General features: G+C 42.7%; 1 pseudogene; it reads right to left on the bottom strand.

The window, feature by feature from the left end:
- Window positions 1-5,294: 5,294 nt before the first annotated feature.
- LOC146352403 (NADH dehydrogenase [ubiquinone] 1 alpha subcomplex subunit 13 pseudogene) lies at window positions 5,295-5,759 on the bottom strand (annotated as a pseudogene).
- Window positions 5,760-6,094: the final 335 nt, after the last annotated feature.

The raw sequence follows: 6,094 nt of genomic DNA, 5'->3' as shown, positions 1-6,094 counted from the left end.
AAAAGATTCCCCTATAAATAAAATATACTTCATTTACAAACAAGTGATAAGTAATTTCTGCAATACAAAGGGATAAAAAAAACCCAGAAGGGGAGATGCAATTATGGCATATAAATCTTGCTCCATGTGAGATTCAGACTTCTTATATTCATAACATCATAAACATCAACTTTCATTACTAGACTGAAAGGTTCTTTCATTTAGCATGCATTTAATATCACATCTATACATTTTGTTGAAATCATTTTTTTTTTTTAAGTATTGCATTTCCACAACGGTAGAACATATGCTGCTTTGTGCCTAAGTAGATGGGTAATATAAGCTGTGACATGTAGGGTAATTTTTCTTATCAATTTCTTTTTGAAGGGTGTGCGTGTGTGTGCACGTGTGTAATATACGCATTCTCTCCATGATAAGAAATGCCATCTGGTAGCTTAAATGTGCCCAGATGATACACATTGTGAAAACACACAGCCTTTGTATATATTTTGGAGCACGTACCAGTAGCCTCTTAATAAAACCCACATACTGGGTGTTTGAAGATGCCAAATGAATGTATAAGGTAAATGTACTTACAAAGAGGAATTAGGTCTGGTATACTGCCACATGTGTATATATACCAGACCAGAAGTACTATTGTGACCTTTTAATATCACATTGTTTGTAACCTCTTTTACAAAATAATTGTTTGAAGGAAAATAGAAGCTCTTTGACAAGGTGAAGGCCTTTGTATTCAAGGAGTGAAAGATTTCATCCTTAGCATACCAATGAAGCCAAGATGTGTGCTGCATAGAGAGGGGAGAACATATACATCTAACTTCCTTTGACCTTTAATCTGGAATGCCAAGAAAAGAAGTGCACTGGGAAAGTTGGTTTGTTCCTGGCTAGAGACTGATAAGCTGTAATAAAGGTACATCCTGTTGCAATTCATTCAAAGCTTCCATTGCTATCATCCCCCCCCCTCTCTCTTTCATTTTTGTTACCTTGAGTGCTTACCTAAATCCCTTTCAACGCCAGCTTGAATTCACTTTGTATTCTTTCCAGCCGTGTGACTTGTGCTGTGTGTTTGCACCAGTGTGCTTCGGAATACACCGTTTCCCCCTTGTTTGACAAGAACCAGTGCCAACACCTAATTAAGGATAAGCCACAAAGCTCTCTGCTCTCTCTTTGTCAACGGCTCCATTCTGAGCTTTCTGCCTAGTTGAGTTTTTAATGACATGAGCACAGTTTCATGTTCAACCTATGATAGGCCTATAAGCACTCATTACTAGATGTTTGCTATGAAGAAAGCTGGGGGGAAGGGAGGGAGAGAGGAATTCTCTCTATAAGTGTGTGATGCATGATGTCACTACAATAACCCTCCTGTTATCCAAATGTTGTTATCCAGATTCATGACAAACCCCCTATGTAGCTTCTTGTCCGTGTAATGCTCTGCAAATAATACTCATGCTTCCCCTGACTGTCTGATTATCAGAAAGTGTCTTGTTATCTTACATGCCATTCAAATAGATATGGTTGCATTATACTGAAGAGGGAGGTTATGCATGTACGTGTGTGCTGTGCACATGCAGGGAGATGAAAGCTGGCCAAATTTCAGTGTGCTTTCATCTCCTATTTTCATTTACTTGTCAAGTCTATGTAAGAAGCTACAGCCTGGGTCAGCCTATATCTAGCTCAGTATCTTGCCTTCATCAGTGATTAAAGATGACTTGGACAATTTCAAGAGCACACACCATCTTCCAGTGCTCCACAGCACTCGTTGCGCGCACAGAACTCCATTCAAGCAAGAACTGCCCCATTCCCTTCAGTGCTTGAGAACGGCAGGTGCACATCCCCACTGCTCATACAGAGTACGTCTTGCTATTGGACAGAAGGGCCAAGCCCCTCCTTGAAGTCCCCGATTCCATGAATGCAGTGGAACCACTGTACATGCACCAGAGCTTCTTGACTGGGGTGAACAGGTACTACATAAGTAGAGAAGATCAACAACACGCACAGAACAATCCAAGAACAAAAAAAGAGAAGAGTGTGCCTTCTTTATGGCTGCTGATCATCCATCGATCCATGTAATTCTTTTTTGAATTCTATCATACTGTTGCCATTGCTATTGGTAGAGACAGAAACATTCAAGGCCAACACTATTCATGTTAAATATTTAGTCTGCACTTGTTCATTTTATTGTATGCTCATGTGGAAGGGCGATAAAATGGTTCCTATGATCTACTTTGCAATTTACTCATGATTTTATATTGCATCAATATTGTGCCCTCTGTAATGCCACTTTTCCAAATAGAAAGGTGTTGATCTTTTTAGCCTGTCTTGATGTAGATGAGATAAACCCACTCCCGGCATTTCCGTGGCTTTTCTCTATACTTCTTTGAGTTCTGATAAATGTTTCTGAGATAGTAATAATCTGTTTTCCCATGGCGGCGAGGGGCGGGGATACACATCATTATGTGATGTTAGGGTGCCACTTACTATTATTTTATTTGTACCCAAATGCCAAAATACCAAAAATGGCATTCATGGTGGCTTACAATCACTGACAAAAACAACAAAAAGCAAATGCATGAAAATACAACTAAAAATACAACATCAGCAGAGTAACAACAGCATCCTGCTCAACATACCCCCTTACACATCAAAGGCCCACTTGAATAAAGTGGTCTTTTCATGCTGGCGGAAGGACAGCAGAGAAGGAGTGAACCTAGCTTCCTTTGGCAGGGAGTTCCACAGCCCTCTTCCACATTGCCAGCAATTATGCCTCTGAAGGTGGCAGTCTCAAAAGAAGGGCCTCTCCTGAAGATCTTAAGAACTGGACAGGCTTGTATGGGAGAAGACGGTCTTTCAGGTAGACTGGTCCCAAGCCATATAGGGCTTTATAGGTCATAACCAGTACTCTGAATTATGCCTGGAAACAGATGCACTTATGCATCACCAAAAAAGAGGAACTGCATTACCCTGAAAAAGAGGACCAAAATTTGCATAATATTTGTATATGCTAATACTATTGCTTTTATTGTTGTTTTAATCAAGTTTTATTTGTGATTGTAAGCCTCATTGAGGACCATTTCCCTTGGTAGAAAGGCGGGATACAAATCAAATAAATAATTCAGGGAGCAAATTTATAAAGTGCTGTCATTTACGTAGAAATACAATACATCTCACCATAATGGGGAAGACTGGGCAGGTGACCTGTGTGCCTTAGTCTGCTGTCCATGTGCTTAACTGTTGATGAGCACCTTCAAGGCCCCTGCTCTTCCTTCTTCATCTTTAGACTGGATCCTGGACTGGACAGCCCTTCAAGCAGAGGACTGTTCTCTGTCAAGTTGGACACATGGCCACCCTAGAGATATTTTCATACTTATCTCCAGTCCCTTGGGTTCCAGGGCTCTGATGCACATTCAGGGCTGGAATACACCCCTAAAGGCACAATCCTATGTATGTTTAGGATTGTGCCCTGCTGCAGCTGGCTTAAGAGCAAGGAATGATCCAGGTGCAACACTGCACATGTGTACTGAATTAAATGTGGCCACTCTGGTCATGTGGAACTGAGTGGGCTCATTAGAGTCCTATAGAGCTTTGGATAACAGCCAGTGGTTCCAGATATCTTTTAAAAATGAATCCAGTACTCTATGTTATACATAAGTACAGTTGCTTTTGTGGCCATCACTTTACAATTTATAGCCACCACCACCAACAAGAACTGGAATTTTCTTACTCCTTCTTTATCAGCTCTGTACCTTTCTTAAAACAACAACAGAACAAAACCTGTTTGTCCTAAATCCATCCTGAATTTAATGTATATATGGAGAGAGAATTTCTTGACCAGACCCAAGTAGGCTTTAACTATTCTGCCTGAATTATATGAATGTATTTAGGTCAGGATATAGAAGGGGAAGAAATGGAAGCAGTGACAGATTTTACTTTCTTGGGCTCCAAGATCACCGCAGATGGTGACTGTAGCCATGAAATTAAAAGACGCTTGCTCCTTGGGAGGAAAGCTATGGCAAACCTAGACAGCATAGTAAGAAGCAGAGACATCACCTTGCCGACAAAGGTCCGTCTAATCAAAGCTATGGTTTTCCCAGTAGTAATGTATGGCTGTGAGAGCTGGACTATAAGGAAGGCTGAGCGCCGAAGAATTGATGCTTTCGAACTGTGGTGCTGGAGAAGACTCTTACGAGTTCCCTGGACTGCAAGGAGGTCAAATCAGTCAATCCTAACGGAAATCAACCCTGAGTGCTCATTGGAAGGACAGATCCTGAAGCTGAAGCTCAAATATTTTGGCCACCTAATGCGAAGAGAAAACTCTCTGGAAAAGACCCTGATGCTGGGAAAGACTGAAGGCAAAAGGAGAAGGGGACGGCAGAGGATGAGATGGCTAGATAGCAACACCGATGCAATGAATATGAACTTGAGCACACTCCGGGAGAAAGCGCAGGACAGGAAGGCCTGGCGTGCTATGGTCCATGGGGTCACGAAGAGTCGGACACGACTGAATGACTGAACAACAACAACAATTTAGGTCAGGGACTGAGAGACTCTTTCAAAACGTTAATCATTCTGCAAAGACAGAGAAAATCAGATTAACAAGGATATCTGACCACCAGACAGGCAATTAAATAACCAGACTTTGAAAACAACTTTTTTTAGTTAACAAGAAATACCTATCTATCCTTAAAGAAAAATAGTAGCCATAGTATTTTGGGATTGGGCTACTGTTGAATGATTGTAGGGTTTTCTACAGCTGATATAGTTGAAAGACAACAGAAGAGTAAGTTATGGATTAGGAACACTAAGAATTGTATGTCATAGTTTGCTGTATTTGTATTGAAAGTGGGAGGAAAGTGGCATGCTTCCATGCTATCTGAAGAAACATAGAGCTAAGATACATTAGAATAGTAGTTCATTCAACCTCTGTTCCCAATGAACTCTTGTTTATTGAGTCACTGTTGTCAGTTGAATTAGTATTGCATATTTTTCTCCTGTTTCCCCCTTTCAACAACAAGTGCAATAATAGTCTGTTTTTGCTGAACTATACTGTTAGCCCTTTGCATAGATCAACTCTGCTAGAACTATTCTAAAATATAGTAGGGAGCAGCTATATTTGTTTTCCCTCCAATATATCGAAGAAATCGGAATGAGTGATCTTAATTTCTACCATTTGCTGGTGTACAGGAAAGATACTGAGGAATGGTAGGTAGGTACGTCCATCCCTGGGAAATCTGGTTTTTTTTTTTTTTCCATTTAATTTCATTTCTATACCGCCCAATAGCCGAAGCTCTCTGGGCGGTTCACACAAACCCTGCTGCTGCTCACACGTAAAACTGGCAACCAAATTTAGCGTTGTCGAGCACGCTCTGCGGGTGCAGGTAAAAGAGCTCGTCGAGCGTGGGGGGCACCCAACGTGTGGTGTGGAACAGAGACTCACCAACCTGCCAGCCGGGGATGTCCTTCATGATCTTGGCCTCCTCGTCGAGATTTTGACGCAAGATGCGTAGCATCCTGCGGTCATCCTCAGCCATAAGAAGGGGAAAGATGGCCACTCGCATCTCCAGGTCCTCGATGTTCAGGCGCCGCCTCTCTCGGTTCCATGTCACAAGGGAATAATAGCCATAGATGAGGGTCCCAATTCCAATGGCGAACAGGCTATAGCCCGAGAGCCCCCGCCAGGGCAAGTTCCTCTTGTAGTCAATGGGCCTGTATCCGCCCAGTGGCGGCATGCCCTGCTTCACCTTCCCGGCTCCGGCCGCCATCTTGGAAGTGGGCAGCTCGCTCCTGGCGCGATGGGCCCTCCTCCACCTCCTGACGTCCCCGGCGAAAGCCACGCCGTCCCCCTTTGATGACGCTTGGAGCTCGCCTCACGAACGCCGGGCCCCGGAGTCCCGTGATGGAACCTTCAACCCGCCTGCCACGTACCACAAGCCCGCGATTAAAACGCGCTTTTTTAACTTAATGAGATTAATTTTTTTTAATTAATGCGATTAATTTTTGACTTGACGGAGTTCCATAGCGTGTATGACTCAATTTGCATTTGCGGCCTTTTCCCTAGGCCTTTTCCCTTTTCTCTCCGGGAACTTCTTTGTGCATT

Source organism: Heloderma suspectum, chromosome 2 (genome assembly GCF_057233095.1).
Source record: "Heloderma suspectum isolate Gila_16-S chromosome 2, 16-S_ref, whole genome shotgun sequence".
In the NCBI taxonomy this organism is placed as follows: domain Eukaryota; kingdom Metazoa; phylum Chordata; class Lepidosauria; order Squamata; family Helodermatidae; genus Heloderma; species Heloderma suspectum.
Note: the sequence above shows the minus strand (reverse complement) of the source record. Positions and strands in the feature narration are given on the sequence as shown.